Source organism: Canis lupus, chromosome 29 (genome assembly GCF_048164855.1).
Source record: "Canis lupus baileyi chromosome 29, mCanLup2.hap1, whole genome shotgun sequence".
NCBI classification, from domain to species: Eukaryota; Metazoa; Chordata; class Mammalia; order Carnivora; family Canidae; genus Canis; species Canis lupus.
The window spans coordinates 12,004,835-12,016,909 of NC_132866.1; positions in this window are offsets into that span (position 1 = coordinate 12,004,835).

Below are 12,075 nucleotides of genomic sequence, written 5' to 3' on the forward strand. Positions count from 1 at the left end.
ATCCTGGAGTCCAGGGATCTAGTCCCACATCGGGCTCCCTGCATGGAGCCTGCTTCTCTCTCTGCCTGTCTCTGCCTCTCTCTCTCTCTCTGTGTCTCTCATGAATAAATAAATAAAATCTTAAAAAGAAATAGGTCAGGCACAGACCAGAGAACATTAATGATGAAATTATCTCAAATACTCAAGTGGGGGGCACTTGATGGGATGAGCACTGGGTGTTATTCTGTATGTTGGCAAGTTGAACACCAATAAAAAATAAATTTATTATTAAAAAAATTTATTTGTAATATTTTCATTGGAAAGTTACTTTTTTTTTTTTTTTTTTTTGGAGAGCCATTTGGCATTATCTACTAAGAACCTCAAATAGGGGCGCCTGGCTGGTTCAGAAGAATGTGCGACTCTTGATCTCAGGGCTGGGAGTTTGAACCCTATATTGGGTGTAGTGATTACTTAAATAAATAAATAAAAACTTTAATGAAAAGAGAGCCTCAAATGTGTACCCATTGGATCAATGCTTTGACTTCTAGGAATCTATTCAAAGGAAACAACCTAAGATGTAGTCAGGAGTTCAAGCAAAGAGAAATGGTCTATAAAATGCCTGTAGTTCTTACCTCATAGCATAGCTGCGTCAGACTTAGACGGTGTGTGTAAAAGATTTCACACACTGGCAGGTACCTAACAAGGTCTCCCCAGGTGGTATAGATCTGTAGTTTACTTCTCTGTTTTTTCTTTTTCTTTTCTTTTTTTAAAAAATATTTTATTTAATCTCTACACCCAATGTGGGGCTCAAATTTAAAACCCGAGATCAAGAGTCTCAGCTCCACCGACCAAGCCAGTCAGGCACCCCTAGATCTTTTCTGAAATGCACAGTACTGTTCTAATAATTTAAACCAAACTTATCAAGGTGTTGGGTCTGCTTAATAGGAGGGCATTTTATGTAATGAGCACCAGGTGTTATAGACAACTCACGAATCACGAAATTATACCCATGAAACCAATAATATATGTTAACGAAATTGAATTTTATTTTATTTTATTATTATTATTTTTTTAAAGATTTGTTTATTTATTCATTAGAGACACACAGAGAGAGGCAGAGACACAGGCAGAGGAAGAAGCAGGCTCCACGCAGGGAGCCCGATGCGGGACTCGATCCTGGGACTTCAGGATCACACCCTGGGTTGAAGGCGGCGCTAAACCGCTGAGCCACCGGGGCTGCCCACTAAATTGAATTTTAATTCAAGAAAATAAATAAGCAAAACTTATCAGAAACAAGCACTTAGCAGTTAGACAGTAGGCCCGAAGAATAAATACATCCAATGGCAAAAGGACCTTTTCGGTGAAAATCTTACAAACACAGCTTAGTTATTCAAATAGAGTTAATTCCTATTTTGAAAAACTCAGAACAGTATAAATAAGCAGATACTTTCCTTTGTCTCTCCAACTCCTACCCTCTGTCATTTTCATCCCAGAGGCAACCCCTGAATAGAAGTGTCATGAGACTAGGAACGTCATTTGTATTTTTTATTTTTTATTTTTTTTTTTTATTTTTTTATTTTTTTTTAAAGTAGGCTCCAGGGATCCCTGGGTGGGTCAGTGGCTTAGTGCCTGCCTTTGCCCCAGGGCATGATCCTGGAGTTCCAGAATCGAGTCCCACATCAGGCTCCCTGCATGGAGCCTGCTTCTCCCTCTGCCTGTGTCTCTGCCTCTCTCCCTCTCTGTGTCTTTCATGAATAAATAAATAAAATCTTAAAAAAAAAAATAAAGTAGGCTCCATACCCAAGGTGGGGCTCGAACTCAAGACCCTGAGATCAAGAGTTGCAAGCTCTACCGGCTGAGTCAGCCAGGGGCTCCAGTATTCTTCAACATTTTATCTCCAGAGTTCGAAGTAGTGTCAGGCACACAGTAGATGTTCAATTCATGTTGGTTGAATGAATGAATGAGTTTATGTGTATTATTTCAGTTCTTTTAGAAAATTTGCCTATGAATCTTGGTGGTGTTGTTATTATATCCCAGTTCCACAGTTGTTTTTTTTTTTTTTTTAAAGATTTTATTTATTCATGAGAGACAGAGAGACGCATAGGCAGAGGGAGAAGCAGGCTCCCCTAGGAGCAGGGAGCCTGATGTGGGACTCGATCCTAACTGAGCCGAAGGCAGACACCCAGCTGCTTAGCCACCAGGTGCCCCAGACCCACAGTTTACTAGCCATATGGTCAAATTACCTAACCTCACAGAACTTAATTTCATCTGCAAAATGGGGTTAATAATACTACTGCATGGGGTTGTTGGGAGGTATTGCAGCTCTTTGGCCATGCATTATATGGACACATGTACACCCTCTTTTAAATTTAGTGTATCTGTGATCCTATATATTGCTCTGCAATTTGCTTTTTTAACATTTAATGTGTCTTAGGAGCTTTCCAGGTCAGTATATATAGAGTCACCTCACTCTTTTTAGCTGCTGAACAGACGAACCCTGGTTTATTTAAGGGATGGTGTCAAACTCCCGGCCCTCCTCCTGTGCCTGGCAGGTGCTCAGTGAACAAATATCTCTTGCTGAATCACTGATTGGGCAAAGTGCTCTGAGAGCTGGAACAGCCTGTTGATATTTTAGTTTTCATCAACTGTGCAAAGTCTTTGAGTCTTTTTGGTTTGAATGCGTCAGAGTCTGGTCTGGAAATCTACCCAAGATTATTTTTAGCCTATTTGGCCAGAGGATCAGCTGCTCTGTGGAAACGTGAACTCGGGGCTCGGAGCCTGTCCACACGTGCTGCCTCTAGCAGGTGGTCACAGACTCTGGAAGGTCTGCCTGGGTCTAGGGTGGACCTGGCTCAGAAGGAACGTTGAGTTCCTGAATCTTAAAGGAGGACCGAGGATTTCCTGGGATTGGCTCCAGCCAATAAGTAAGAGACCGAGGAGATTCCTGTGTCTTCTCCTGGTCCTGCTTGGACTGTGTCTGTGATGCTTGTTGGATGCTGGCCTCAGCCTCTGCCCCAGCTCTCCCTCAGCTCCACACAAGCTGTGAATGTTCACATCCCTGTGCCTTTTCTCAAGCTGTTTGCTCAACTGGGACCTCTCTTCCCTCCTTTTTGGCATTCAAAGCTCAGCTCGAATGTCCCCACTTTGGTAAAGCTTCCCTCTTTCCTACAGGGGGAGAGCTGGTCACTTTCTTCTGAAGGCCCAAGGACTTTGTACCTGCTATATCCTGATCACATGGTAGGATTATTCTGCTACCTGTCTGCTCCCCTCGCCAGATGGAGGCTTCTGGAGGCAAGGACCCTGGTGCCCATCCTAGGGCCTGGCACAGTATGAACTTTGCAAATGTCGCTGGCTATAGGAAACTCCGTGAGTGCAGGATAAAGGCACTGAGGAGCAAGCCTGTGAACAGTGAGTGAGGAGCCGAGTGATGATCATGTGATTTGGAAACACAAGCTGTCTTGAAGAGGCCACTAGTTGGCTGGCTGTCCTTGGGATGACTTCCTCGTTGTCCTCAGAGTGTCCTTCTGGGCTGGAACAAGAAACCCAGCACATCAGAGGCTTTAGTTCAACTCGGATGAAATCTCTAATTTCTAGAAAAGTACTAAAGGAAGATGGCAGTCATTCCAGTGCTGATCATTACACACATATGTAAAACATCTTGAAGCACTCCCCATGTTAACAGTCACATTAGGGATCCCTGGGTGGTGCAGCGGTTTGGTGCCTGCCTTTGGCCCAGGGCGCGATCCTGGAGACCCGGGATCGAGTCCCACGTCGGGCTCCTGGTGCATGGAGCCTGCTTCTCCCTCTGCTTGTGTCTCTGCCTCTCTCTCTCTGTGTGTGTGACTATCATAAATGAATAAAAATTAAAAAAAAATAATAACAGTCACATCAGATGAGCATAAGAATGGTCACTTTGCTAGGGGTCTGACTCCCAAAACCTCAGCCATCCAGGATGAGGCCGAAGAGTGGGAATTGAGTAGGATGCCTTGGGTAACTATCTCAGAGTTCTACAAAAGCATTTTTGCTGTGCAGAAGAGTCGAGTCCTCTCTGAGAACCTATTAACTCGTACTTTACGCACATTTGTCACAAGCCCTTTTATCTGGTTTCTCAGCTCAGACCATAAGCTAGTGGTGATGGAGGAGGTAGTGATGTTGAAAACAGAGAACCTGACACTGAGGGAGGAGACCAGCAAACTGTAAAAAAAAGCTCATATGGGCACTGTTAGAATGGAGCCAGCTTGGATTGAGCCATTTAGCATTTGTACAAATAACCCAATGTGCATCCAGTCATCTCTATAGATATTACTACATGGGGGCAGGATATAATCATTTGGTGCCATTAATTCTGAATTATCTGTTTAAGAAGGCAAGCTATGTATGGTTTAAAAATGATTAACACATAGACTGGTTTGTGGTGTGTCTATCATGTGCCTATATTCACTTATGTGCTATCTTTCCTTTCTCAAAACCACCAGGTAAATAATGATTGATTATGAATAATGTGTCCAGCACTGTGCTAAGAGCTCTACCCTGTTACCTAATTTAATCTCCAACAGGTGTTGTGGATAATCTCATTTTATAGATATGGAGGGTGAGGCTCAGAGAGGGAATGAACACATCCAAGGTCACATGGCCAGTGAGGGCTGGAAGGGACTTTGATCCCAGGTTGATAGGTTCTAAAGCCAGTGCTCTCAGCACATGGGCCCTGACTCTCCTGAGGTTTTCCTCCCTGGTCTCAGTAGACTGTCTTCCTGCTGGGCATGTCTCATGCTGTCCTGTCATCTCTATACTTGCCCTAGCTCTGGGAAAGGTTCAGGGTGATGGAATTGCCTCCCTGGAGGCTGGATCCATGTCAGAGCCCCTGATGTTCACTGATGTGACATTTTGCTGATGAACAGCTCCCTTCCTAGAGTGAAGAGTATGCATTGTCCAACCACAGGAAAAACATACCACGAGTCCCCTGGCAGCCCAGAGATGAATCCTGACTGTCTGGACATGCTCAGGGTGTACCCATGGCCTCTGGTTGAACCAACTACACCTTGTCTCTAGACCAGAGGTCAATTCTAGGGCCATCTGTCTGCCTAGTGACTGGGTCCAGCTGGAGGTCGGGAAATGGCAGCTCCTGGGAGGCAAGGCCCAGAGTCCCGGCCAGGAAGTCATGAGGTTGCCCCGCAGGCTGCTGTGAGGTTGAGGGTGTTTGAGCTCTGGAATCTGCTGGGGGAGTCCAAGGCATGTTGAACACAAGTGTCATGTTCAGAAGGGAACTTGCCACACAGCAGTGGAACGGACAGGAAAGGGCCCTGAGTCAACCAGAGCTGGAGGAGCTTATTGACCCTCCTGTGTGTCAACAGCAAGTTTCCTTCCTCCTCTGGAGCTTGGATTCTTCACTGCTAAATAAAAGGGCAGGCAGGGCACCAGGGTGGCTCAGTGCCTGAGCGTCTGCCTGCAGCTCAGGGCGTGATCCCGGGGTCCTGAGATCGAGTTCCACATAGTGCTCCCTGCAGGGAGCCTGCATCACCCTCTGCCTGTGTCTCTGCCTCTCTCTCTCTGTGTCTCTCAGGAGTAAATAAATAAAATCTTTTTTAAAAAAATAAAAAATAAATAAAAAGATAGGCTATGGCATGGAAAAATGTTAATATATATCACTGTTAAACAAGATCATGAACAGTAGGACCCCTCCTCTCACTTTTTTGTTAAATAAACCAGTTGGTATATATATTTGTCTCTACATATGTTGTATAAAAATATAGAAATTTGTAGGGGTACCTGGCTCAGTTGGTAGAGCACACGATTCTTTTTTTTTTTTTTTAAGATTTTATTTATTCATTCATGAGAGACACAGAGAAAGAGGTAGAGACACAGGCAGAGGGAGAAGCAGGCTCCATACAGGGAGCCCGATGTGGGACTTGATCCCAGGACCTCAGGATCATGCCCTGGGCCAAAGGCAGAAGCTCAACCACTGAGCCACCCAGGGATTTTGAGCACATGATTCTTTTTTTTTTTTTTAAGATTTTTTAAAATTTATTTATTCATGAGACACACACACACAGAGAGAGAGAGAGAGAGAGAGAGAGAGAGGCAGAGACACAGGCAGAGGGAAAAGCAGGCTCCCTGCAGGGAGCCCAGTGTGGGACTCGATCCCGGGTCTCCAGGATCACGCCCTAGGCTGAAGGTGGCGCTAAACCGCTGAGCCACCCGGGCTGCCCTGAGCACATGATTCTTGATCTTGGGGTGGTGAGTTCAAGTCCCATGTCGGGCATAGAGCTTATTTTTTAAAATATACATATATTATAATATGTATTTGTAAGAAAATATATGTAGTATAGAAGGATATACATAAAATTGCTATACAGGGACACCTGGGTGGCTCAGCAGTTGAGCATCTGCCTTCAGCTCAGGTCATGATCCTAGGGTTCCGGGATCGAGTCCCACATCGGGCTCCCCGCAGGGAGCCTGCTTCTCCCTCTGCCTCTGTCTCTCTCTGTGTGTCTCTCATGAATAAATAAAATCCTTAAAAAATAAATAAATAAATAAAATTACTATACAGTGGTCATCTCCAGGTGGTGGAATTATGAGTGATTTTTTTCGTATAGTTATACATTTACTTATTTTTGAAAAATACAAAAAAAAATCAAATCCAGGATGTTAGATTCCAAACGCTGTGCTGCTTGTGCTATTCAAGCCCAACAGCGACTGTCTCTGCTTGGCCCTGGAGACTGCAGCCAGCTCACTGCAAGGACCAGGCACACCTGCCAGAGAGGTCTTAGGAGTTGTACTTGCTCATTCTGCTCTTTCTTCCCATTGGGTCCCTCATGCTGGAAATGAGTGTGCTTTCAGCTGGGATTTTGTGGTGCCAGATTCCATTTTCAAAGGATCCCAAGTGGAAGTCTGGGCCCTGTATGTTTCTTCACCTCTCACCACTGCATCCATGGCTCCCACTCCGAGATTCAAACATCCTGACGGCCCTGGGGAGATTAGCTAGGGTAGAGGGAGGTGGTGAATGGCATGTGATGTCTCCGCTGCTTTCCTCTATCTGGGCTCGGGCTGCTACGATAGCAAGATATCCTAGATTGGGTGACTTATAAACAACAGAAGTTTATTTTACCATTCTGAAGGCTGAAAATCCAAGATCAAAGCACCAACAGATTTGGTGTCTGGCAAGGGCCTGTTTCCTGGTCTATAGATGGCTATTTTCTCCCTGTGTCCTCACATGGCCTCTTTTATAAGGGCACTAATCCCATTTATGAAGTCCCCACCCTCAAAACCTAATCACCTCCCTAAGGCTCCACCTCCTAATACCATCACATTGAGGATTAGGTTTCAGTTTAGGAATTTAGGGAGAACACAGCTGTATATGACCATCTCCTTCTCAGCCACTCTCTGGGGTCACTCCTATCCCATACTTCTTCCCTCTGCTGTCCTCCATCTCCCCCAGTGAATCCTGCCCAGCCATCACGGCCAGCTCAGGTACGGCCTCCTCAGTGAGACCTTCAGCTCTTGACTGGGAAAGTGAGTTTCATCTGCCTACCATGCTTTCGCACACTCCTCCTTCCAGTTCCTCTGGAGAACTCCCTCATATTACATGGTTTGGTAGGGCTGTCGATCATAGCACTGCCCCTGCCAGAGGGGTGGGCATATGACACAAGCTGATCAATCAGAGGATCCGGGATCCCTGGGTGGCGCAGCGGTTTAGCGCCTGCCTTTGGCCCAGGGCGCGATCCTGGAGACCCGGGATCGAATCCCACGTCAGGCTCCCGGTGCATGGAGCCTGCTTCTCCCTCTGCCTATGTCTCTGCCTCTCTCTCTCTCTCTGTGTGACTATCATGAATAAATGAAAAAAAAAAAAAAACAATCAGAGGATCCAACACCCCCTGGCACAGAGATTGTGTCAGTGATGGGCATGTGACTCAAACAGGACCAAACAGATTCCTCCCCGAGATTGATAGGAGAATATTCCAAGAGAGGAGCATTCTTTTTGCTGTCCCTGCTTACTCATGATGCTGTGAGTCTGCACCTGCTGGCCATTTTGCCTGCATAAAAAGAGTGCTTCTATGCAGAAGAAAGCCATATACAGACAGAGTCTGCATGACGTCATTGCTTCAGCCTCTGGATCCAGCTATACCTGAAGCAGATGCTCCTGACTTCCCAGTAAATTTACTTTTTATTTGAGTTGGTTTGAAATGGGGTTCTCCTCCTTGCATCTGGAGGACACCTGACACTTTCTGGTGTCAGGAAGTACAACTTCCCTGATACCCCTTGACACCCCCCACCACGGACCTCCTTGGAGTTCGTAACTCGTATTTCTGTGCCACACTGTTGCCACTTGCTACTGTCCTCCGTAGGACCTTCCTGCTCCTTTTACAACCCACAGCTCTGAGACCATATCTCATTAAAATTAACGAAGGGTGATTGCACAGATCGGGGGTGGGATGAATACATATGGCCACCTTGAGACCCTTTCTGCAGCTGGTAACATTTCTATTCAAGGACAAGCTGGGTCTGAACTTATCTCACAAGGAGACTTCATGAAAACAAACAGATTTAGCCCCACCAGCCAACATTCCTACTTCAGGAATGAGGCTGGGCTTGGGCAGTGCCTTGACGATCCAGTTCTGACCTGCCAGGGACTGAGAGAACAGACAGACTGATTCTGCAGGAATAAGAGAGCCCGAAGCCATAGCCCTGGCACCCGTCAGGGACAGAGGTGACATCAGAGCGCTTTTTGGCCCCTTGGAGGGCAGCCAGGAGCTGGCTAGGAGGTCAGAGGCAGGTTCCCTTGTGGTATTGGGGCCAGGTTCCAGACAGGAGTCCATTTGAAATGGACGTGGAGAAAGCTGACTTCCTGCCAGGAATCTCAACCATGCACAGCCTCAGCTCCTGAGGAAGAGTTCAGATTTATTTCATGTGATGCAACCCTGGGACATAGCCACTGTTTTCAGTGTGGCTGCAAGAATAAAAGTTATGATGGATTTAAAAAAAAAAATAGAATCAAGTGATCAACATGTTTCCAGGTCTGCAACTTGTAGAAAGCTTGGTGGACAGTTGAAGAAAGGTTTTCCTAAAATAAATTAGAATATGTTTTATTTCCCTTCAGCTAACCTTTCATAAAAATTTCAATTGTGGTATGGTGGAGCAGGATTCTTTTAAATAATTTTTTCCCTGGATCGTAATATCTGCTGGTCTCAAATTGCCAGAAAGGACCCTTGATAAGTCTGAAATAGATGAAGAATAAATATTCTACAATTTGTCCATGTTTTATTTTCATTTGTGGATGGCACCCTCTCCTCCTTACACTGGTTCTCAAATAAATACCATGATTGTGACTTGGGTATTCTGTAAGTCCATGGATGGTGGTTTTAGCAAAAGCGTGGACAGCAGGAAAGGCAAAGCTGTATTTAAATACTCCATTCCAGTGAGAAAAATTTGCTACTCCTTCCACGATGGAAGTGATCCAATGTAATCAATCTGCCACCAGATCACTAGCTGGTCCCCTTGGGGAATAGAGACATTGTCACCAGAGGAACCTTAAGGAGTAAAAGTCTGCGTTGTTGAGCTCATGTCTATTTTCCACTCATCAAAGTGCCATGGCCACTTGGGTTTGTGAGCCAGCATCCTGTAATCTCAAGAAGTCTTTTGAGACTTCCCCTTCTCAAAGCAAAACTGGGTAACCTGGTGGAAGGCTATTTTGGGGTAACAGAGTTCTTTCTCAAGGGGACTGTGGCAGATTGTACTTCTCAAACATAGCTCTGTTGAATGTAGTTCATCTCATATGTTCTTCTTTATGATATGACATTGAGATTCTTTCACTGAGTGGTAGGGCCTATGATCTCTTTGAATATGGCTGGTCCTAGTTTTAAAACACAGAACATGACTGTGATGGTAAATTTTATGTGCCAGGTGACTGGGCTAAGGAATGCCAGATACCTGGTAAAACATTATTTTTGGGTGTGTCTGTGAGGGTGTCTCTGGAAGAGATTAGCAATTGAATTGGTGAACTGAGTAAATCAGATGGTCCTCCCCAGTTTAGACGGGCAACATCCAATCTGCTGAAGGACTGAATAGAACAAATAGGAAGGACAAATTTGCTTTGCTTAAGCTGAGATGTTCTTTTTTTTTTCTTGCCCTCAGACACCAGCACTCCTGGTTCTTGGGCATTCAGACTCGTATGAGGGTTTACATCATTAGCTTTTTCCACTCCTTGCTGCCTCCAGTCTCAGGGCTTTGGACTCATATTGAATTACACCACTGGATTTCCTGGTTCTCCAGCTTGCAGATGGTAGATCACGGGACTTCTCAGCCTCCATAACCATGTGAGACAATCCAATAATAAATCTCCTCTTCTATCTATCTGTAGATAAAAGAACCAATATATCCTACTGGTTCTGTTTCTCTAGAGAACTCTGACCAATACAATGGCAGTAGTGATGGTTGGCGTGAGGCTAGGTTATAAAAAGCAATAGTTTCCATATGGTTCTCTTTCTCTTTACACACACACACACACACACACACACACACTATACACACACACACACACGCACACATATATGTGTGACATGTACCTTGGAAATTCTGAGCCAACATATAAGAAGTCTACCAGCTACCCTAAGGTTGCCATTCTGGAGAGAGCACCTGTGAAGACCACATCAAGATAGAGAGAGCTGGTTGAAGGACCCAGTTGTTCCAACCCTCAGCTGTTTATATGTTTACACCCTCTAAGCTTTAACAGCCAGACATCTGAATGAGACTTCAGATGATTTCCACTCTCAGCCTTTGAGTTGCCCCGTGGATGCCAAGTAGAATAGAGATGAGCTATTTCCACTGAGCCCTGACCAAAATGCAGATGTATTAGCAGAATAAATGATGTTTTAAGCATTGAGTTCTGGTTGGGATATAGCATTATTTTCAGGGGCTCTGGGCCTCTGGGTTGGCTAAAGTTTGGGAAGAGTTGAGGGGCTTTGACTCTGTTGTGCTCTTTCAAGCCAAACCTTTGCTCACCTGACCTAGAGCTTTCCTCTTTATACAAATGAAGTCAGTAGCAGGGTACCCATCTCTTTCAGTTCTAGGGACGTCATGATCTTAGCCAATGCCAAACATCTGTGCTTGTCAGACCTGTCACATTTGGTTCTGTTCCTCATTACAGAAACCATCCTAACCTTGTCTCTAGTGATTGAATACTATCCCTTAAAAAAAAAAAAAAAGAATACTATCCCTTAGCCTCTGCTTCCTAGGATTTCAGCTTTCCTAATTGAACTCAGGAAATCGGGTTTGATGCCTCCATCATTCCTGGTCTACAGAGGGCAACCACTATAAAGACCTTCAAGGATGCCATGCAACTCCCATTAAAGTATTTCTCAGAGCCTTGGTGCAGGGAGTGTCCTCTGGATTTTCCCAAGGATCGTGGTTGTAGGGCAGGTGAGCAAGTGTCACACAGTAAACCCACTCCAGCATCCCAATCTACTCAAACCTTTGAACATCCTTCCCTACAGTGTACTAGGGAAGTTTTGGCACTTCAGCTTCATTCAACATAAACATGTTTGGGTCTAGGACTCATTCAACCCAACAAATCAATGAAAAATTGAAGCCCTATGCCTATGACAGCTTTCAGCATAGAGCTTGAACTTAAATATATGGTAGAGGACTTCCCAGCTGAGATATTGATGTAAAAATATAGTCCCTTGGGATGCCTGGGTGGCTCACCAATTGAGCCTCTGTCTTTGGCTCAGGGCATGATCCTGGGATCTGGCACTGAGTCCTGCATCTGGCTCCCTGGAGGGAGTCTGCTTCTCCCTCTGCCTATGTCTCTGCCTTTCTTTCTGTGTCTCTCATGAATAAATAAATAAATCTTTAAAGAAAATAAAAATATAGTCCCTACTGGACACCTTGCAGAAGCAAATATGAAACTTTTCATAGAGATTCTTTCATAACTGACATCCATAGGACTGCTATAGATAAACTCAATCCAAAATTACAAAGGATATGATATCAAGAATCACCATGAGGAAGAGATAGCATATACGATTAGTATTTTAATAGCTGGAGAAAATGTAAATGTACTAGAGAAATAAGTAAAATGAAAAGAAGCAATAAGAAAAAACA